The sequence below is a fragment of the Candoia aspera genome, chromosome 4, assembly GCF_035149785.1.
Source record: "Candoia aspera isolate rCanAsp1 chromosome 4, rCanAsp1.hap2, whole genome shotgun sequence".
In the NCBI taxonomy this organism is placed as follows: Eukaryota; Metazoa; Chordata; class Lepidosauria; order Squamata; family Boidae; genus Candoia; species Candoia aspera.
In genome coordinates, this window is record NC_086156.1 from 84,737,705 (window position 1) to 84,761,722 (window position 24,018).

The window sequence follows — 24,018 nt, forward strand, 5'->3', positions numbered from 1 at the left end:
ATTAAGTTGTCCCACAATGCAACTCTGAGGAAGCTGTTTGTTGCCACTCCCACTTCCTCTTTCTCTCTTCCTTCTTCTCCACCAGAAGCAAGCACATGGATGTGTGCTGGTCTCCTCCATTCTGGGCACCACGTGGTGGGCCTGGAATTCCCCTTTCTTCCACACAGCTCTTGGCAGCTGTAGGGCTGAGAGTTTAGGGCAAAACTAAGTATTTAGAAGGAAAAGAAGAACAAAGGAACTTCATCTTTTCCACCAAGATGGATGTAACACAATCAACAATAAAGTCAGTAAGAAATTCTTTTTCTTCTTAACCTAATATGTCTAAGCGTGTGATTCTTTATGCTTGGGAGGGCTGAATGTGTAAGATTATAAATAACCTGTGTTTCTCTGGCATGCTCACTGAAGCTATCTAAGACAATTTTCCTTTTTCTGTGCTAGCTTCTCAGCCGTGTTATAAGCTCTGCTCCATTTCAGTGGTTCTAGCAGGCCACTAAATTGGCTTCAAATTCCCCCTTCTTCCCATCTTCTCTGATGCAAAACACATCCAGACCCATCTTACAACAGAGGAGCAAAGGTTGGGTTGGGAAAACATGAACCTGAAGTTTTCCAGACTGTAGGATTCTATCACGATCAGATCTTCTAACTGGGACATCATATTTTGCAAAGGAGAGGGAGAAAGAGAGCAGAAATCACAGCTTTGCAGTGAATTGTTTTGGGATGTCAAGGCCAGTGGTTTTCTTTTGTTCCAACCCTCTTTTCCAACTTCCCATTACAAGACCCCAAACCCATCGTTAGCAGAGTAGTTCTGTTCATGGCTGTTTAGTCTTGCGGTGAGAAGGTAGATTGCCTAATTACAGAGAGCCACAAAGGCCCAGCATCTGCTTCAAAGGCCCCTCTCAGCCCGGGAGTGAGTTCACTTCCCTGTGGGCAATGTGCCAGGTAAACAGCCCACAAAGACCGTTTTGGCAGAAGCACCCACCTGCCTTGCCCTGCTATTTAAGCTTTCTGGAATGGAGTTTTAATTCTAGCATCGAGAAGGATGGCATGTAATTAGGATCCCCAAAAAGACTCTTCAGACTAACTTGTAATCTCCAAGACGGATGGTTGGCATGCCGCGTTGCAATGAAAATTTGACAGAGAAAGGACAAGGAGGAGACAAAACAGGGAGACTCGTGGCTGCCAATTTAAACACACCCCTCCTTCTTTGAGGAAGCTGTGGGTGCTGGGCAAAAAAAAAAAAAAAACAGCAAAGGACAGCAGGGATGTCAGATAGGCAAATAAGGAAATCAGAAAATCTTTTGCACAGGCTCACAACTTTTCCTTGGCTGGAGATCATCCTCAGCCTTTGAGTGAGGTACTAGAACCACACTCCAAAAAAGTAGCAGGTAGGCTAGGACAAAACCAAAATTAGTTTCAGTTACATTCAAAGTTATTTAAAGCTGTATTTTGCTTTAATTCTTGGATCACATTAAAAATGATAATTTGGAGGCCTCTGAGGAAATTCATGCAAAGCTTGGTGAGGCCATAGATCTTGCTCCTCTGCTTTAAAAACACCAGTGGAGGCAGCAGATTCCCCAGGCCAGGACTTGGCAATAAATCTCAGTCACCTGACCTCACATGGTTTAACAAGGCTGTTAAGCCCAGAGTCAGCTGAAGTCTCTCAGACACAGGACCCAGTATACCTAGATAACAATGTCTATTGCAAACTAGAATGATGCCACATTGAATAGTTCATTGCCCTCAGTCAGAATGATCCCCTCTTATTCCATGGCAGTTTAAACCTGTGATTTTCTACCTTTCCCACATTTCAACTGACACTTTGCCCGGCACTTCATAACCATAAAGCCAGTTGGTTGTTGATATAACTGGCATCTCTGCCCTGAGAACTGCTGACTCCTTAGGAAGCAGCTAAAAGATGACCATGACTAATTGGAAGGGTGATTTAAAGGAACAAGAAATCCCTTATTGGATAGAAGTACAACACAACAGCTGACTGTAGACCAGTACACAAAAGTTACAATGATAGAATTTAAGAGTTGGGAGGGACTTGGGAAGCCATCCAATCTAACCCTGGATCAGGAAGCCCTCCAAACAGTCAGTCATGCCCTGGTCATCTCTCACATAGACTATTGCAATGTGCTGTCCATGGGGCTACCCTTGAAGAGTATCTGGAAGCTACAGCTGGTCCAGAATGTGGCCACGCGGGCAATTCTTGGTGCCCCAAAGATTGGCACATGTAATACTTTTGCTGCACAAGCTGCACTGGGTGTCAGTTTGCTTCCAGGTTCAATTCAAGGTGTTGGTTATCATCTTTAAGGCCCTACATGGCATGGGTCCCAGTTACCTGAGGGACCACCTCACCCCTGTTACATCGACCCCTCTCACCCGATCATGCAGAGAGGGCATGCTGTGGACCCCGACTGTAAGAGAATTCCATCTGGCGGTGTCCAGGTAGCAGGCCTTCTCTGCAGTGGCACCTGCCCTCCGCAACATTCTGCCCCTGGAGGTGAGTCAAGCTCCATCTCTCCTGACCTTCCAGAAGACCCTTAATCCCTGGCTCTGCCGCCATGCTTGGGGCAGGGAGGGGAGTAGTTATTCCTGGGGATGGCTGGAGCCTTAGAGTGCTCCTTACATACATACAATCTTTTACTGCCATCTGGATTTTTATTTTATATTTATATTTATATGTTGTATTTGTATTTATATTCTATATATTATTTATGACGATTGTTTTTAACTTGTTTTAATCTTGTTAGTTCTGTTGTAAACTGCCCAGAGTTCCTCTTCTGGGGGGAGATGGGCAGTAGCAAAATTTGAAAAATAAATAAAATAAATAAACCTCTGTTAGGGGAATATATTTCATTAACAAGTATCGTTCTCCTTCATGAAATCCTGTTTCTCTCTCACACACTCTTTCTCTTCCCCTCCACACACATTGGGAGTGCACTGCTTGTTTTCACTGAGAGTAACACTGGTATCCTAAGATGGGCACATTCCCCAAAACAGGCAGGACCAGGACAAAAATTAGTTTTGTTTGAATGCAGCTTAAATAAACTTAAATGAATTAAATTTAGTTAAAATGATTATGTCTTGTATCTTTAATAATTTCTGCCTTCTTTGTTAAAGATGACAATCTGGCAGCCCTGTTTGGAAGTGCTGCGGAGGCCACGTCTTAAGATTCAAGGGGTGCCCAGGGTTCACAACTCTGCTCTGTAACATTTACCTCTCCATGCTGAACTCACCTCAGCACTGAAGAAATCTCTGAATCCCCTTTTTAAACTCTGGACCCAAAGCCATTATTGGGTACGCAAAAAGGGGAGGTTGGCAAATTTGAGAATATCCTTAGAAGGGAAACTGATGAATTTTCAGATGGATATCCTGAGAAATTGATCTAGGTTTTCCTACTTTAGTTCTGCATCAGCATGCAATGCAATTCATTAGTATCAGTTTAAAGCTTTGAGCTCTAACACCCTCTGAGCTCCAAGACTGGTATCCCTGAGAAATCTGTGCTGCAAAGTTTCCTGTGAAAATATGAGTTCCTGGATTGATGGGTGGAAGTTCAGGTTTTATGAATAGAAAGACCTTCAAGGCTGTTAGCTTTGAATTCCTTGAAAAACACATTGTAAGTAGTAACCAGACAAATGTCTGTAAGTTCTCTGTATCTCAAGTAGATAATGTGGAGTTTCTAGATGCTGCTGAACTCCACTTCCCATCAGCCATGGCCCCCAGATCAATATTGGGGATGATGGGAGGTGGAGTCCAGCAAAAGCTGGAAGAGCACACAATGGTTCCCTCTGCTTTCTGTTTTTCCCACTTCAGCGGATTCTCTTATCTCCCCTCTATTAAGAAACCAGAATGTTTCTTCATATTTGTCTGTACACACACAAAACTTGGCCTCTCTCTTTTCCTTTGTCTCTCACTCCCCACCCCCTGATTTTCTTAGCTGCTCTATTTGGCATGACCCCAATCATAGCAAATAACTATGATCTGAGAGTGTAAAATGAGCTTGTTGCACTACAAGCAAACACAGCCAAGGAGTGAAGAGAGACACTGTGGAACTCAAAGAGGATTTTTAACATGGCCAGGGTGTGCCTGTGGCTTGGAAACAAGGAAGCCACCGGTTCTCATGCTGTCTTCCATTCCTGGGTTAGAAGATAGATAGATAGATAATGTTCACAAGATCACAGCGTGACATAGGTCCCACTACACACATTCAGTTCATACACAAGGGTGACACTCTTGATCCCCTCCCTATGTTAAAAGCATGCTAGAAGAAACGAGCACGGCAGGGGCGAAGCCTGAGCATTCCTCTTATTTGCTGCTGCCAATCATTCCTGGCCATCAACCAGAAGATGTTTGTGAGAATAAGTGGATGCATAAATGCACACACACAACAGGACTGCCTTCCCATAAAATACATTATGGATTCCTGATTGCATCCATTCATTGGATTTGCACAGTGCCATGATTTCTAAACTCACCTGAAGAGCAGGATTCACCCTACCTGCTATACCACTCAGAAAAAGTCCCTTAACCACATACAGGCTTTTGTGTGTTGTGCAGATGCAGCCACTATATTTCCCAGACTTTTTGAAGAATGTTGTGCTAAACCAAACTGTCTGAGCAATTGTTGGTTCTAATAGTGTGAAGCCAGAAAATTGGTTAATTTCATAACCAGGTTAAGCATGTTGTGTGAACGTAGCTGGGATCTATTTTGCTGCCTTGGTGTTCCCTTAGGAAGCACCTGGTGGAAGAAAGATGGCACCAAAAAAATAAAGACATTCCAAGCCCTTCCAATTCAGGTAATTCAATTCATCTCACAGCCTGTCACAATGCATGGCAGTCCTGCTTTTTCTTGGAGAGCAAAAAGCCCCACCCTTTGAGGCCCTTCAGTACAAAGGCTTCTCTCTCCACCCCTACTTTTATTTCATCATTCCATCTTCTGCTGCATCCATTCCCTGGCTGTTCCCCCCCACTTCAATTCTGGAAGATGGTTTAGCCCAAAGACCAGCCTTGGAAGCTAGCCTCATAACGCTTTGATGCAGGAACCAAGAGGAGCCATCGGGGCAAAGTGGAGGCACTTTTGAAGGTGTTTATTTTGGCAAAGCCAGGCCTGGCATCATCCCTACATCTGGAATGGCCTACTGCATCAGGAAAGAAATGCAGCACTAAGCGCGTATGAACTCTTTCCTAGATTTGTCGGAAAGGGGGAAAAACAGAGCAGAGAGCCTTTAACGTCCCCCAACTGCAGTCTTCCTGCAGTGCAAGTCTGCCTCAGACCCTCCTTTGTGGACTAGAATTCAGCCTTACGAGGTCTGTGATACGGGGATTTTTTTCCTCCCAGCTGGAGCAATATCAACCTCATGGAAAATCTTCTACAAGGCTGACATTCGGATTTGTTCTCCCCCACACCCCAGTTTAAGGCACCAGCCACCCTAGACTGCAACCACACACTGGTATGCACTTTTCACAATATTATACAGTTGCAATTGAAATTGCAAATCAGGTTGACTGTCAAAATGGACAGACTTTCAGCTGTTTGCAATGAACAAATCAAACAAAAGCAATTGAAAGAGCTCAACACAACGAATGCTTCAAGTGGTGTCCCCAAAGTCAACAGAAAATGCAATTTATGACTTCACCAGTCTCAAAATTATTCAACCCCTTCATGGCAAGCATCTTCATTACTTAGTAGAGCACCCTTTTGCTGTTATGACCTGCTGCAAACGAGATGCATAGCCAAACACCAGCTTCTGGCAGCGTTCCTGAGGAATCTTAGCCCATGAGCCTCATGAGCAATGGCCTCCAGTTCAGTAATATTCTTGGATTTGCATGCTGCAACCACCTTCTTCAAATCCCACCAGAGATTTTCTATGGGGTTCAAGTCAGGTGACTGTGATGGCCACTGTAGGACTTCTTCTTCATCCAAGCCTTAGTGGAATTTGATGTATGCTTGGGATCATTGTCCTGTTGGAAGGTCCAATGACACCCAAGCTTCAGCTTCCTTACAGACGGCGTGATGTTTTCTCCTAGGATTTCCTGATACGTCAATGAATCCATCATGCCATCCATACGCTGCAGGTTTCCAGTGCCAGAGGATGCAAAGCAGCCCCAGAGCTTCACTGAGCCACCACCATGCTTAACTGTAGGCAGAGTGTTCTTTTCAGTGTATGCTTCATTCTTCTTCCTCCAGACATACCGCTGGTCCATTGGGCTGAAAAGTTCCAGTTTTGTTTCATTGCTCCACAGAACAGAATCCCAAAACTTCTGTGGCTTATTTATATGATTTTGAGCATATTGGAGCCGACTTTTCTTGTGCTTTTGGGTCAGTAGTGGTGTACGTCTTGGAGTTCTGGCATGGAAACCTTCTGTGTTTAGTACGCGCCTTACTGTGCTCACTGAAACCTCAGTGCCTGTTGCCACCAAGTCTTGCTGCAGGTCTTTTGCAGTCACTCAAGGGTTTCTCTCCATCTGCCTTCTCAGAAATCTGGTTGCAGCCATTGACAGCTTCCTTTTTCTGCCCCGTCCAGGTAGTGTAACCACCGTTCCTTGAACTTTGAACTTGCGAACTATGCTTTCAATGGTGTCTCTAGGAACATTCAGTGCCTTTGCTATCTTTTTGTATCCTGTTCCTTGTTTGTGAAGGGCGATGATCTCTTCTCTTACCTTTTTGGACCGTTCTTTTGACTTAGCCATACTGTATTTCTAACATGCAGTCAAACGTGACGCTCAACAAACCCCTAGCCAGTTCAGGTATTTCATGTGTTCCAGCTGAAGCACACCTGGTGCAACTAATGAAGCCCTTGATTAGTTGCATCAGGTGTGCTTGAGACAACACCTGTTTTGCATACTGTATGTGTGCTGTTGTGACAGATTCTATTCAGGGGGTTGAATAATTTTGAGACTGGAGAAGTCATTTTAAGTTGCATTTTCAGTTGACTTTGGGGACACCACTTGAAGCATTCGTTGTGTTGAGCTCTTTCAGTTGCTTTTGTTTGATTTGTTCATTGCAAACAGCTGAAAGTCTGTCCATTTTGACAATCAGCCTGATTTGCAATGGGGATTGAATAATTTCATTGCAACTGTAAATATGCAAGGTATCCCCATCCCCCCAATGTGATGATTTTTTAACAACATTTGTTGAGTTAAGGAAAGTGCCTTGGAGAATTCTTAAAAAAATGGATTTGGGTATGTAATACCATCTCAGTTCACACAGAAATTCAGAATGTGTGAATTGGATAACTTCACATAAAATGCAAACCTAAAAAAAAAAAGTCCACACCTGAGTTACTCTGCCTAATCTCATGTTGTGTAATAGAAACACAGAGCTCACACCCCTCTAGGCTTTGGGTGCAGAAGAAAGCAAAAGTTGCCACTAAATTGTTATTTTTCATGTGATTAAAAACATAGAAAGTTAACCAATTTCCTTTCTTTAATGAATGGTTGTTTGGCATTTGCCCTTGCCCTGGTAGGAAGGGATAGGCCTCCATCTCCTGCTTGTGAGCACCCCAGAAACATTTGGTTGGCCACTGTGAGAAATAAAATGCTGAACAAAGACGGGGCTTTGCTTGATCCAGCAGGGCTATTCTTACGTTCTGATGTCAAAATTCCAGTCAGTGATTTTGCCACATCGGCAGGCCCCACACACTGCCAAGCAGCTTTGATTGATGGAGTCCAAGGCTTCCATTTCAGTGACAGCCACCACAAACACTGGTCCCCATCCAAAAAAGCCAAGGTAGAAAATGTACACCATACCCAGGGATGAACACTCCCTAGCTGTGCATAAGTTGCTATGCAGGGGTGGGATTTGCCATGCATTCATAGGTTGGTTTCACACAACAGGCTCAGTTGGGCTAAAATGATATTCTGCACTGAATTCATGTTGTGGGAGCCTAGCCGCCGTCTGGCATATTAGGGACTCTAGTGGAGCAGAAGATGTGACTCTCTTCTCCACTCCGCTTCACTTTTCCGCTTGGAATGGGTAACACATCCAGCAAACCCACATGCAGAACTTGGATTACAGTCTTTGGATTGTAGCCTCTCTTCCTCTCTCTCCCCCATGATTATTCCTTCCAGCCTTTAAATGCCTCAGCTTCCATCTCTCCTATCCAGGCATTTCATTTTCCTAGGCGCTTCTCCCCCCCTCACCCCCCACTTTTCTTTCCATAGTCCCCACCCTTTCCTCCTCCAGAATGTCTTCTCGCTTTAAGCTCCATCTTCTGGTCCCCTCGCAGCATGAATGGTGACTCAGCCAAGACAGGGACTCTAGCCCAATACGTCCTTCTAATGTCTCACACACGCATGTTGATGCCAAAGTTAACAGAAACCCAAACTGCTACACAATTTGGAAGCTCCCTGGATCAGATCAAAAGAGGCAGGCTTTTCAGCTTACTAGCCAGCCATTCCTCCTTCCCCCTGCTTAGCAGTCTCACCATCTCACCCTTCCTACCACCACTCAGGGTGAATCGCAACCCTAACAAGCAGGGTGGTTCCCCCCTCCCCCCTTGGAACATTCCAAGTGCACATGGTATTTTGCAAACTCTAAGCCATGGAGAAGCAAAGGCAACTCAAAAGCTGGGATGTGGCAGCTGTCAGAGAAAACCTGCCACATGGACTGTTGCCTGATGGGGGTGATGAAGTTGGTTGCTCACAGAGGGAGAAAACAGTGCACCAGAGAAGAGCGACTTACAGAACTGCCTCAGTTTTCTGATTCTGGTGTGTAAAAAAATAGTAATATATTTAGTTATGGTTGGAGGCCAAAAGAATGTAAAACAAAATAAGGAAGGCGGTCTTTTCTGACGACACCTTCTGCTTTTATGCAGATACATTCTTAAGCGTCTCAAAATTGTAAGGAAAAAAAATCAGGAGAGTCTATGGGCTCATCCACACATCCCTTGAACAGCAGTTCAAAGGTCCCTTGCTAACTGTCCTTCAAGGACATGCCTTCATGATGCTGTCTTCATCTCATCCCCTGCCCATTGCTGAGGTCATCTAACGTCATATGTAATGATCTGATGTTAAAGTGGTGTTTTCCATCAGCTCCCAACACAAGTCTTGCTGCATGTATGGTTTCTAGCATTTAGGCAGCAACCGTGGTCTTGGACTCAAGAGTTGCTATCTGTACAGCCAAGATTCTCCCTCCTCTGCACTCACTGGGCACTGCCCTCCGTAGCTATTTTGCCTTGTGCTTGAAGCCAATTAGTGGCCAGCTAGGACCACGTAATGGAGCAGAGTGTAACACAGCAGAGGAAGCTATGCACAGAAAAAGAATATTATCTTAAATAGCTTAAATGAGCATGTCAGAGAAACACAGGTTATTGATCTTACACACTCAGCCCTCCCAAGCATAAAAAATTACATGCTTAGACATAGTAGGTTTAAAAGTAAAGTAAAAGGAGTCTCACTGACTTTTATTCTTGGTTCTGTTATATTCATCTCTGGTGGAAAAATGATGTTCCTTGTTTCTTCTGTTCTTCTCTATACTTAGTGACCTCTTAGCCCTACAGCTGCTAAGAGCTGCGTGGAAGAAAGGGCTGGGCACATGGCTTTAGGCCCAAGATCCTTTTTCTTTCGTATCCAGATCAAACCTTAAGCTGCCAATATGACGCCACCTTCTTGGCTTTGTCATTGGCCAAAAACAAGTAATTTTCAGTGCATACTATTGGTAATAATTGGCTGGTCAGCAGGTGGGCCAAAGTCTGTTTCTCTCCACACTCACACAGTGTGTTATTATCTGTCTGTCAGCAACCCCCACTTGAGCATATTAGTCTTGCACTTAGGCACTCCAACCATCCACCTGTTCAGGGTCCTCCAAATAGCATAAGGGAGGTGAAATCCCTTGGCTATAGTCTCCTCTGGGACTCTTCCTTGGTCAGTGATTTCTCTCCTCCATCTTCCAGTTCAGTTCTGCTCTTGCATGCCCTCAAGAGTGTTTGTTCTTGCCATGAAACTCTTCCTAGATTTTAGTCGACGAGTCTGAAGCATCCAGAGGGTACTGGGGATCCTTCTCTTGTTTTGTTCTCTCAGCATCTGCTGCTACTTCTCTCCTGGTCTTTGGTGGTGCAATACCAACAAGGGGGTACATTTTCTCAGTTGGGGTAGGTTTAAGACATCCTGTCGCTATTCATACTGCTTCATTTATGGAGATGTCAACTTGTTTTGCATGTGTAGATGCACTCCATACTGGAGCGGCGTACTCTGCTGCAGCAACACTCAAGGCCAAAGTTGATATTTGCAGCATGGATGGCCGGGCTCCCCATGTATAATTTGTCAATTTCCTAATAATGTTATTCCTCACGCTAACCTTGTCCTTAATATTCAGGCAGTGCTGTTTAAAGGAACGTGTTCGATCAAGTGGAGGCCCAAGATGGAGACAGAGGAGAGCAGCATGCTTGCTGCCTCCTCAGTAGGTGGCCTGAGGAGGAAGAGAGAGAGAGAGGAAGTGGGAGTGGCAACAAACAGTTTCCTCAATACCACAGAGAGTTTGCATCCTAGAGCAACCATCCATATGCTAATGAGGCATGCTGGATTTGCCAGCACTTCCAACAGTGCTGCTGATGGATGTAACCCCTGCCTTCCATAAACATCTGCCCATGTAATGATACATAATCTGCCATGAAGGTGGGCTGCTATGGGAAGGGAAGGGTGGCCTCTTAAGGACTGAGGAGCTGCTTAATGCTAGGCAGAAGCGGCCTGGAGAATACTGTCAGGCCAGCTGGTTGGCATGGTTGGCATGGGTTTGATATAAAGCTGTTGGAAGGGACTTGTGCCTGGAGGAGGGATGGCAGGAAGCTGGGGGATGAGGGTAGGGTAGGCAGGAACATCTTGCTTGTGGTGGGCAGGGGTAGATATGACAGGAGACAGAGGCGGCAGGCTCCTGCAGAGAAGACACATTCAGTGTTTGGTATGATTACGCCTTCCAGTCCCCTGGACTCAGCCTCAGTATTTGGTTACCTGACCTCCAGTGGCCCTGGTCTTTGGTGGCTGCTGCTTAAAGGTCACCTTGTGACCAGGCTCTCCTCATCCAAGTTCTCAAAAGCACTTTTAACTTGCACTGTGATAGAAAAATCTCCCTTTGAACAATTGTCAGTTTCTTTAAGATCCACAACAATTAACAGAATCAGAGCTTGTTTAGAGAAGGAACTAAGCCAACGCTTCTGGGGAGGATGTTCTTCAACCAAAGACCCTTCTCCCTCTCTTATAACCACTCTCTGCATACTGCGTTGTTATAGCTTCCAGAGAAGAAACTTAGCTGATAATCTCAATATCCCCCTTAACTTAACCCTCCTCTTCTTTCTGCTAGATATAAAGCAGATACTACCAGCCTCATAAGAAGAGAGGAGCAAATTTGCAGAGGCATCCACAGAATCTGACAGTTTGGTTAAAATAATGAAACAAACATCTCAACAGAGTGAAGGATGCTCTGCCCCTTATATATATATGCAGTATCAAAATGCCATCTTGTCAGGGCAGCCACGCTCTAATTAAAACACAGACTCACTTAGAAGGTCTAAGGATTTCTGGCTTTATTAGAACGGATTGCGTGCAAAGAAATAGACGGGAATCCTTATGTGTTGACAGGGTGCCCTGTTTATACTTTGTTGGTGGACGTTGTGCTTCTCCACCCTCGAGCCAGGACCGGATGGGTGCTTGGGACTGCAATGTGTCAGCTGATGGGCGATTCCGGCGATCTCCTTTGTTTCCCTGTCTTCGTCCGGACTAGGTGCGTCCCCTGGGGAAATGGGAAGGAGTTTCCCCGATCTTTCGATAGGTGTTAAGTCCTGTCTGATGGGCGCTCCCATTATGTTGGATATTCCTCTGTGGACATGTGTACCTGAGGGAGGTGTAAATGCATCCCCTGGGGGAATGGGAAGGCGTTCCCCCTATCTCTTTCCGGGTGCCAAGTCTGGTCCGAGGGGCTTGTCTATTGTGTTGGGGATTCCCTTCTGGATGTAGGTGCTTGGGGGATGTATGAGTGATTTAGGGATTATGCTTATCCCTTCCTCTTACCTAATGTGCATGTTCCCCGTTGTGATGCACATATGCCTTGCAACGGGGAACATGACACATCTACCCATTGAAGAAGCAGAACAACTCTGGCTAAAAATCTCTGCAGTGCTGTCTGGTGCTCGACCTCCTCCCTGCAACCTCACCACCCAAGAGAGGAGAGCCCTGACAGCCCTCAGCAAAGATTAAACCATTACTATCCTGCCTGAGGACAAAGGAAGATGCACAGTTGTCCTAAACTCTGCAGACTACCATGACAAAATTACCTCACTCTTGGATGACCACCACATATACAAAAAGCTGCAAAGAGACCCCACCAGCAATTACAAGAAAAAGGTGATAGACAGCTTGAAACAATTGGAACAAGAGGGCTCCATTGACAGGGCAACCTACCACCATCTGTATCCTGGAGGGCATCCCCTGCATCTACGGACTCCCTAAGATCCACAAGGAAGGGGCACCTCTCAGACCCATTATCAGCAGCGTTAATTCAGTAACATATAACATTGCCAAACACCTTGCCACCATACTAGCACCTCTGGTTGGATACACTGACCACCACATTCATAACCTGGAAGAATTTGTTGCTAAAGCTAGGGTCCTGAAGCTGGATACAGATGAAACCATGGTCTCCTTCGATGTTTCCTCTCTTTTTACCAGCATCCCCACCTCTGATGCCCTAACTGCAGTTAGGAAGAGACTAGAAGAGGACAGCACCCTTGACAGGAGAAACAACCTCAACCCGAACCAGATCTGCCATCTTCTGGACCTGTGTCTCAGCACCACTTACTTCTCTTACAGAGGTGACTTCTACAGACAGAACCATGGCTGTGCCATCGGTTCCCCCGTGTCACCCATTGTTGCCAACCTATACATGGAAGAAGCGGAGAAGAAAGCACTCAGCATGTTCCAGGGAATGGCGCCCACCCACTGGTTCAGGTATGTGGATGACACCTGGGTAAAAATCAAGGCTCTTTCTTTCACAGACCATATAAACACAATAGACGCAAACATTAGGTTCACCAGGGAAGACACCAAGGACAAAAGGCTGGCATTCCTAGACTGTGAGGTTCTTATTGGGACTGGTGGCAAGCTAGAAATAGAGATTTACAGGAAACCCACACACACAGACCAATACCTGATGTTTGACTCCCACCATCCACAGCAGCACAAACTAGGAGTCATCAGGACATTACGTCACAGGGCAGAAACCATCCCCACCTCCATGGATGCCAAAAAGAAAGAAAACCAGCACCTGAGGACAGTTCTGAAGGCCTGTGGGTATCCATATTGGGCCTTCATTACATCTAAGTCTACCCCTAGACCCAAAACAATGGCAGACAGGGCTGAGACCCAGAGTCAACAGAAGAACCTGGTCATTCCTTACATGACCAGCGTGTTGGAAAGGATAAAACAGATATTTGGAAAACACCACATACCCGTATTTTTAAAACCCACTAACACACTAAGACAGAGGCTTGTACACCCTAAAGATCCAACACCAAAACATAAGAGGAGCAACGTAGTATATGCAGTCCAGTGCAGTAAGGAGTGTTCTGAGCTCTACAATGGGGAAACCAAATAGCCTTTACACAAGAGGATGACCCAACACATGAGGAGCAACACCACAGGACCAGAATCAGCAGTTTATCTTCATCTAAAAGAAAAAGGACACTCATTTGAGGACAATAACATTCACATTTTGGACAGAGAAGATAGGTGGTTTGAGAGAGGGGTTAAGGAATCCATTCATGCCAAAGTGGAAAATCCTTCCCTCAATAGAGGCGGAGGCCTCAGACTCAACTTGTCCCCCATTTTTCATGCTGCTCTTTCATTAGTCCCCAGGAAGATTAAGGCCACTTAACAAGTTTACCAGGAAGGCCACTCTTAATGATCCACTTGGGGATGAGGGAGGGATTTAGGAGTAAGACATCCCAAAGGCAATCCACACCTCCATGGCACAATTAACAGCCATTCAGGTGTAGGGACAATGCAGCCACCCTGGAAGACATATATGGGATCCCTTCACCAACCTTTGCCTAGACTGAAGAAGCTGCTTGGACAAGCAGTGAAATGTTTCAACCAAAAAGAAATCCAGTTGCCATGACTCAACCTACAGACAATTCCACCTGGATGACTGAGAATCTTCATCGTCAAAATGTAGGTACAAAAGGGGTAGAATTTGCATCATGACTTTGCAATCTTAATTTGTCCCCCCACCCCACCCCACAAATATCTGTCTATATTTGGTTTACTGAACTTGTCAATAACTTTGTCATCATGCTCAAACTCACAAACATAGAGTCATCCAATAATGTAAGACTAAAAAGCGTCCTGCTACATCAGCATCTGTTTGAGTTTGACTGAACCGAAAAGACAAAGCAGGATCAGGTTTGCTTAGTGCTTGGATAGAAGACCAACAAAAGGCTGTTGGCAAGACTGGAAGGTAAACAAACAAACAGACAGACAGACAAACCCAAAGACACTGTCAAACCGTTTCCAAACTGCTGCCAAGATATGGATATGTCTAAACAGGAGTCAAGCTTGACTTGGGAGAATGTTGACTTTAAACAGATCTTTGGATAGCTCCAAAGATTGATCTGCTGTAAGACATTTACTATGGTCATGGGAACATAAAAAACCTCTAAAGGTACCTGAAATGTCAGTGTTTTCGTGTAAGATCTTGCAAGATTTCCAACAGGAAGGCATGCAGTTTTGGTCTTCTCAGGGGACATTTCAGAGAGGTATGTGTTTGTGAAATTGCCAAAATTCAATGAAATTGAGTTATCTCATTCATTTCAGCCATTTTTTTAAAAAATTGAGGTTTGGCACCAGGATCATTAGACAAAATTTTTCATAGTGCCCAGGGCCTGAAAAAGTTCTCAACCCCTGATCTTAGTTCTAGCGAATACAAATGATTTTCTTCTTGAAATGTTTGCAAACATGTCATATCACATCGAAAAGGTTTTGACCACACCACCAACAAGGCTAGAACTTAGAAAGAAGCAAGCAAATCTGACAGGAGACAAGGTGGCTAGATGCTATTATTGATGACCCAAGCATGAGCTTACAAAATTCTAAGAAGCAGTTACTCATAGATAGTCTTCACAAAGCGGCATCCATTGGGTCACAAAGAGTTGGAAGCAACTGAATGACTAAAGAACCGCAGCAAACAAATTGGAAAATCATTGCTGGATGACGCTAGATAGATAAATTGGTATTGGAGAAAATTGGCTTCTCTACTATCACTGTTGCTATAGCATGGCAAGTGCAGCTCGGCAAGGCTGCACATTTGGTTTTTTATTCAAAAAGAAACATCTACATGAAAATTCATGTTTTTATGTTCATGCTTCTTCATATACACTGTACAAACTACATACAATAATCACTGCACACATTTTTGGTACATTCTTTTGGTCAAGAACTACTTCACCATCTCTGACTGACTGACCGATTTGGTGCCAACAAGTCATTTTTGACTCCTAGAGATCACACAGATAGCTTTTCTCCATGATGACTGTCCCCAACCTGGTCTTTCAGGTCACCATCTCTGACCTGATCGAAATGCTAATGCAAGTCAAGTTGGTTTGCTTAAAATGCAGGGCACACAAAACCTTTACACTGCATTATTGGCAACAGCCTACACACCCCAGGGCTATGAGAAAGGTTATTGCTGGGTGTGCCCCAGAAAACAGAAATGACTGAAGATTTGATAAACAGAGCAACAAAAAAGATCAGACTGCTCATATTGCAAAGATATCAGAGAAGAGGGTATCTGGAAGCAAACATCAGGAAACACAGCTCTGTTCACAGTGCATTCCTAAGGCAAGGGGAATTAGCCTGCCAAGTTTTTCTTTCAACAAGTCTATTACTCTGCATCTGCAGCCATTGGATGTAGGAGAAAGGTATTTAAGTTTCATGGGACTTACTCCTGATAGGAGGCTATACCATATACAGTATAACTGCAGCTTTCCTCCCCTTTCTAATAGAATATCCTGATTTATCATATTACATTTTTAACAAACTAGTCACTGTTTTTAAAACCACTTTAGAAGGGCTGTTTTGAAGAACAGGATACAATAAATACTCTATAATGTGACATTATTGTTACTGGAGGAGTAATGGTTGGTGCAAAGAAGAAGGAGAAGGAGGAAAAGAAGACATACATTGTAGGGATGATGATGATGATGATGATGATGATGATGATGATTGATGATAGCAAGAACAGTGGTAACAGCTGCCAGTGCAGTCCTGCCTTGAAAACTATATGTAAGGTATAGTTTTAAAAAATTAAGAATTTCTCCTGCGGATATCAGTTGAATAGAGAGACCCTGGTTTTCCAATCACCGTAGAGGTGAGTAGGAGGCTGGCAGTCATGAAAAGGTGTGCATTTCACTCATTCTCACATTACTGTCATTGGGAAGGAAGTCCTGGGTCTCTGAAAGAGGTCTAGGGAATCTCTGGATTCCGTATTCTGCTGGACTACAATTCCCATTACCCTGATTTCTCAGCCCTGCTGGCTGGAGCAGCTGGGATTGGAGTCCAATGAAATGTGCCTTTTTTTATCTGCCTCTCTGAATCCTAAATTAAAACTCTCCCTCCCCTCAGTGTTTCAAGAGACAAAAAGCAAAGCCTTCAGAAATGAGTCACCCAAACATCTGGAAAACGTTGCACCCGTGAGCCAAGCCAGGCCAGCAACACCCCAAGCAGTGCCTCTTGCTTCCCTCCACATCATTCCAGTGACACCCAAGGAGCTCCTGATTGGTCAAGTTTCTTCCAGTGCCCAATCCCTCTTCCCGATACCCCGATTGCCAACCAACCATGGCTTCCTTTTTCCCAGTAGACAAAAATGTTTTTCTCCCCACTCATAAAAAAAGAAGCAGCCCATCCAAAGGGCTGGAAGGAACCCATATAAGGGATAACAACAGAAACTCCGAAGAAAGATTTGGGGGCAAAGGATGGAATAATATCAGGCTCTTGAGCTGTTCTTTAATGCTCTAGCATGTAGCAGAGTTGGGCTACATGCTAGAGTCTCATTTCTCTTGAGAAGTTCCCTCAAAAATGAGCTTCATTTAAGCCCCAGCTTCCTTTTAGCCAGGCTTTGGATCAGCACTGCACAGTTGAAAAAAGAATGCCTTTGTGGAGGTGCAGGTTCATTACCAGGGGATAAACTCTGCCAACTTTTTGGAAGGGGGGGCAAGAATATGCAAAAGGAGACAGGGCTTCTGAATCTTAAGAGCTCTGTGCAAAAGGGACAGTCACCAGGTTTAATTTAAACCAGCCTTCCCCATACCGGTGCCCTCCAGAAGTGCTAGATTTCAAGCCTTTGGGAGGAAGAAAAGTAGATAAATAAGATTAATAATAATTAATAACAATAATTCCAAGTGTGGCTCTTGAGAATTCGAAAACATGCCAATGTGAGTAGATTAATAGGTACCGCTTTGGCGGGCAGGTAACGGCATTCCGTGTAGTCATGCCGGCCACATGACCACGGAAGTGTCTACGGACAAACGCCGGCTCTTGGCTTTGAAACGGAGATGAGCACCGCCCCCTAGAGTCAGACACGACTGGACTTAATGTCAAGGGAAACCTTTACCTTTACCTAGTCTAACGCAGTTGGAGGGCACCAGCTTGGGGAAGGCTGATTAACGCTCCTTTCTGTGCAACTTTTAAACATTCAAGAGAACTCAATTTTTTTGCTTATGCCCCACTCTCCCTGAAACCAGCCCTTGCATATCCAGGTTTTCTGATCACAGGACTCTGCTGACCAGTATATGGGGAACTTCTTACACTTCAGAGTTTGTTAAGTGCAATTTGCGGCATCCCATAACATCAACTTTGAAAAAGTCTCAAAATAAAGTAAGAAGCTTCTCACTTCAAATGATGATTTCACCTAGGTACAGAAGTTATCCATACCTTGACAGAATAATTTGCTAATTTTTAAAATCATCTTCCACATCTGAGCTTAGGGAAAGCCATGTCAGACAGAGTACAGAGGTAGGGAAATGTCTGTTGCGAGGTAGTCAAACCTAAACCCATTTACTAATAAATACATTTTGTTGAACATGGATTTGGGTCTTATTCGTATAGATTACATTGAATTGGCTTGCACAAGTACATTTGATAAAATAAATTTGAGTCAAATGGTATGGGTGAAAATACTATAATCTTCTGAATGCTTGTGAACTACAACTTCCATCAACCTCAGCACGTGTGAAAGTGATAGGGGATGCTGGGACTTGTAGTTTAACATCAGAAGCGTCACCAGTTTCCCATCCTACCTTAGGCCATGATAAATGTGCCACTCTGAATGGTATTACAAGTCTCTAAATATTCCTAAGGCGCAGAGGGTAGCCTAGGTGCAATCTTGTGGCTAGGAATCAGACTTTTAAAATTTATTTCAGAACTTTGCATTTAAAAATTTCATCCTTGCAAGCTAGAGGGGGCATGTCTGGTGATGTGGTGACATCATCAGGAAGGATTTGTGATTCTTTGTTGTGTTTGTGGGGGCAGTGTTGCATTGTTTTAAGGGCAGCAGTTAGTGTTCTTACTTCACAGAAGCTTAGCACCTTTATCCCCACCCTTATTTTTTAAACTAAACATTGCACTGTTTAAAATTAGCCTTTGAAGGGACTGAAAAGGCACCTGTGGCTTGGAAGCTGGAAGCTGCCCACCCCTGAAATTGGCCAAAATAAATGTAAGGCTCAAATTTTATCTGGCTTTATTAGATCAGCATCTAAACATGCTGACTGGGGAATTCTGGGAGTTGAAGTCCACACATCTTCAAGTTGCCAAGGTTGAGAAACACTGATCTAAACAATGCATATTTTCCTCCTTTTAGGACACCCAAAAAGAACAAACAATTTGGATCAAACAGGTTTTTTTGGTGGGGGGGGAGGTGGGGGAAATCAGGTCATTTCCCACCCATCTCCATCTTTCCCCCATTTTTATTGTTTCTCTCTGAGCAACCACCTCATCTGGTTCCCAGCTGCAGAACTGCTGGCTCCCATTCCTTGCTTGCGGTTGCTTTTCTTTAAATTTGGCCTCTGCGTGTGTGTGTGTGTGTGTGCCTGTGTGTGTGTGCTTTCCTGCTGAAGTTTGATGCATGTTGAAGACAGGCTCAGTTCCTGCTGATGTGGCAGTGAAAGATATTCTACTCGAAGAACAATTTCACTCCACCACCACCCCCTCACCCACCCGGACATATACAATAGCAGTTTTAAAAAAGATGCTCCCCCAATGCTGTGTTTCTCGGTCCTCCTTGCATTCACACACTATTTGCAACTTAGTTAACACCTCTATCCCTCGCCCACCCCCCACCCCCACTACTTTTTCACCCTCTTGGACAGTCCATATTTTCCCTGATTTCCATGCAGAAAAATGCTGCAGAGGAAGCAGTGGCTCCATGCCCAGACTACAAAACCACTTCCCTTCCCTTTTATTCGTAGTCCTTGGTCCACTTTTTCTTTTTCTCCCAGTAAAAGGCAGTCACCCTAATGAACTTGGGCTTTATCCAGTCAGTTTTCCAAGGCACCGGATTCTTTCTCAGCCTTTCTATCAACCTCCCCTTCTTCTTTTCTTAAAACAAGGGTGGCCAAATGTTTCCTGGCCAGGAGGAGCGCATGCTTAAGGTTTTTGAAGGCTACCATGGGCAGGGTGTGGATATCTTATCTGGGCAGCAAAAATCCAGACAACCAATCGCTGGCAGCCAAGACCAAATGCAGGGCGGTGGTGCAAAGTGAGAGGGGCTCTGTTAAGCAGGTGGTTAAGGCAAGGGATTTTTCCCTCTGGGACTCTTTGGGGGAAAGTTCTATGGAGTTCCTTCTCTTTTTAAAGCCACATCTTTAGGTTTCATTTTAGTTTTCATGTGTTTGCCCCATCAATATGGCGGGAAGGGAACTGCGCACCAGTTTTCAGTCCTTCTGGTCAAAGGGGAGGTTCCAAGCCTACAGAAAGTGCTCCATACAGCCCTTGCAGGCCACTTCTGCCTTGGTTCTAAAAGGTGGTTCCATGCACGGATTACTTGGAGAGTATGGATCGGAGACCAGTATGTGGCAAAACAACAAACTGGTTCCTTGCAACATACTTCTTCACAGCCAACTCTTTGGGCCCCACTAAGATTCCACTGGGATGGTACAGAACATCTTCAGGTGGATTTTAGCTGGTGTTCTGGTACATCAGTACTTTGTGACCAGCCGTGTCTCCCATGGCAGCCATTTAGTGAATAGGCATACCTTGGCCTACAACTGTTGCCTACTCCTGATCTTCACTGATTGGCAGCAGAACCTCAAGGTTTCTTGCAAGAGTCTTTCTCAGCCCCACCTGGAGATGCCAAACCTTGAACTTAAGAATCTTCTGCATGCAAAGAGTGCGCTTTTGAGTTAGGGCCAGTATTTTTCAACCTTGGCAACTTTCTCATGTATGGACTTCAACTCCCAGAATTCTGAGCTACATATCCGGAAGTTGACAAGGCTGGGCAACACTGAACTAGAGCTGTCCTATCTGGGATACAATAATCTGCTGCTAGATGGCAGCAAAGTTAAAGGTATTTTTGTCTCTCTTTGCTGGTATCTGCTGTTCAGGAGGAGTTTTGCAACCCAGATATTGTAAACCATATTTTGGGCTGCAATTATATCTAAACTCTGACCCTTCACCATAAAATGGGTGTATAAACAGAGCCTTCAGGGTCACATGATCACCAAAAACATTGATGGTGGCCCCTGGAAACCCTCCAAAATTTGGCATCCTACTGTAATGTTTCATATGATACAGATGAATATCAAGGACATGGGGAAATTTTATGTAATGAATTTGATTTAGGTTACATTAATTCAAATTTATTTGTTTATATTTATTTAAATTATTTTTAGCCATGCTGGCTTCTTTTCTTTAGCCCCATCTACTTGTTCAAGCAGGGGCTCAAGCCAGTTGGTGGCTTAGTGTACTGAGCATGAAATCCCTGAGCATGAAAAAGGTTCTACTTCCTGCCTCATAGTCTGCCCCAAACAGCAAAATATCTAGAATTTCAGAATTAAAATGCTTTTAAAAAAATTTCTAAAATAACTTAACACATTCAAACCAGATGTCTCCTCCCTCCTGCGGGAAATTTGGCTTGGGTACACAAAAATTTGATGAAATAGCAGTGTGAATTAAAGCTGTAGAATTACATCAGTACTTCAGGAAGGGCAGGGCTAAGGGGGCAACTGGGCAGAACAGATAAGCCCAGAGCAGAGGAGATCATTAGCAAGATCTATTAAGGAGAAAGAGATAGAGTTACAAGAATCCCAGCAACTGAACTATTGTCAAAGAGCAATATATAGTTTCCATGGTGGTCATGAACTCCTGGGGTGCTGCAGACTCTATATCAGTGTTTCTCAAACTTGGAAACCTTGATGTGTAGACTTCAACTCCAAGAATTCTCAACCTTGGCAATCCCTTAAAGTTGCCAAGGTTGAGAAACACTGCGGGATATCACAAAAGAACAGGTTAAAGTCTCCAAAGACTATCAGTCTTGGGGACTCCACCACCAACCCCGGGAAGGACTTGAACTGCTCAGGCAGGGATGTCACTGTGCAGCAGGGAGGCCAGTACAGCAGCAACAAACTCAACTTCTCCCTAGAACCCAACTTCAGTCCTTCAATCACAAGGTATCACATCCAGCTGTCAGTGGTACAGAGCCTCTGAAAGCCATTAAGCCTTTCCAGATAACAACTGCCATCCCCCCATCCTCACTCTGGGATCATGGCTCATGCCACATTTGAAAACCAGCGGGTCTATCTCTGGGTCAGCTGCCTCATCCACAATTAAATCATAGATAGGGGTGCCCTTATTGCAGGTAGTCCTCAACTTATGACCACAATAGGGACAGGAAAATTCAGTGTTAAGTGGTGCGGTCGTTAAGTGAGGCATTGCAGGACTGCACCCAATTTTATGACTTTTTTGCTGTGGCCATTAAGTCAATCACATGGTTCCCCACTGATTTTGCTTGTCAGAAGCTGGCTGGGAAGGTCGAAGATGGCGATCACATGACCCTGGGAAGCTGCAATCAGCGTAAATACGGTTGTCAAGTGCCTGAATTTTGATCATGTGACCACGGGGATGCTGCAGTGATTGTAAGTGCGAGGACCAGTCATAAGTCACTTTTTTCAGCGTCATCTTAACTTCAGTCGCTAAATGAATGGTTGTAAGTCGAGGACTACCTATATATACCCACCTGGCATTTATTTGCTATAGCTGGAAACCAGTGACCAAGAACTGGGGATGAATACTGGAGGCTGGAAGTCGAAATTGGTTTCACTCACTTCCCTGTGAGTGGCCCATACTCAGATTCCCACTACATCTCTCTCTGCCTATCAGCACCATGACGTTACTGCCTGTTCTCACCCCCTCCGTTTCCCTTCTTCCCCAAACCCTGCCTTTCCTTCCCAGGCCATGGGGCCCCCTAACTCATACTCCACAACCAAATACACACACCCCTTCAATGTCAGATCACAGCACCCCAAAGCTGCTACTCCTCCCAGGGACTTACCAGCAGTAGGGATGCCTGGTTATTGTGGGTTATACAATCACAGTTCTTACATACCCACACAATCCACCCCTGCTAGCCTTGAACTCTCAGAGCCAGCCTCTGGCTCATTTCCATCTCTGCCTCCCAATCCCCAAACCCCAGTCCAGTCCAGGGTGGGTTCCAGATCTACCAGTTAGGTAGAAAGTCCAACAAGAATCCCAGCTGCTGGCAACTGAACATAGAACCTTTACAGCAGCGTTTCTCAACCTTGGCAAGTTTAAGATGGGTGGACGTCAACTCCCAGAATTCCCCAGCCAGCCTGACTGGGGAATTCTGGGAGTTGACGTCCACCCATCTTAAACTTGCCAAGGTTGAGAAACGCTGCTTTAAAGTAATCTTGCATGGCAAAGACTTGGGCACGGGCACAGATATATGCTAAAGTAGCTGCTGGGCTTGGACCAATAACATACATATCCATTGGGCTGATGCTGCTCCTGCTGCCCAGGCCTCTTACAGCTTGCCTTAGGACACTGTTCTCCACTGGAAGGCTGAGGTGCCTTGGATGCTAAAGTTCTTGTCACCCCAGCTCTGCCCAGTCAGCCATACTTCACAAAATAAAACTAACCGTCCAGGCATCTTCTCTCCCAGTGCTGGTAAGTGAACGCAAGATCCAGGCCAAAGTCCACTCAGGAGAGCACCTGAGTGCAGCCAAGAGGCCAACACTCACATTCTGGCATTTCTGCACAGCAGCCTTGTCTTCTCCAGCTCTGTGGCAACTCAGCACTTTCTGTCAGAGCTTGCCCTCACGCCAACCCCACTGTGGTCTTGCATCCACTGACTCCACCATTTTCAATCTGCCAACCCCAAAAACACAACAAACAGTCCATCTCTGGGGACCCCAGTAGCATAAACATTCACTATCATTCAATTCCCACCAGGTGCCATCTTGAAAAAAAATGACAGGTTGTAACTCTTAAAGACTCATCAGAAGAGTTCAGTTTTAACAGCCTTCCTAAATATAAGGAAAGACGATGCTACCCTGATTCTTAGGGGAAGGCCGGGTCTTGGTGCCTTAACTGATTTCTAGCTCTCCCCCAGATCTCCCACAGGGGAGGAATCCTCAACATCCTGACCCAACATATGTCTGCTGGGCAAGTAGATTCCATTTGAGGCAAATGGACCTGCTTATACCTGTATGCCAGCACAAAAACTGCTTTATAGGTCAAAACCAGCAGCTTGACTTGTACTCAGAGGAAGCCTATCGGCAGCTAGTGTACAATCCCCAGCAGTGGTGTTGCACACATGTAGCTACCCTCTCTTAGTGACTGCTGCATTTTGTACTAATTGCAGATTCCAAAGGAATCTTCAAAGACAGACCCAGGTAGGGTGCATTGCAGCAATCTAGATAAGAAATGAGAAGGATTACTGTTGCCAAGGCTTCCTCCTCCAGGAAGGGCCACAACTGGCACACCAGCTGAAGCTGAGCCAAATATCCCCCATGCCAT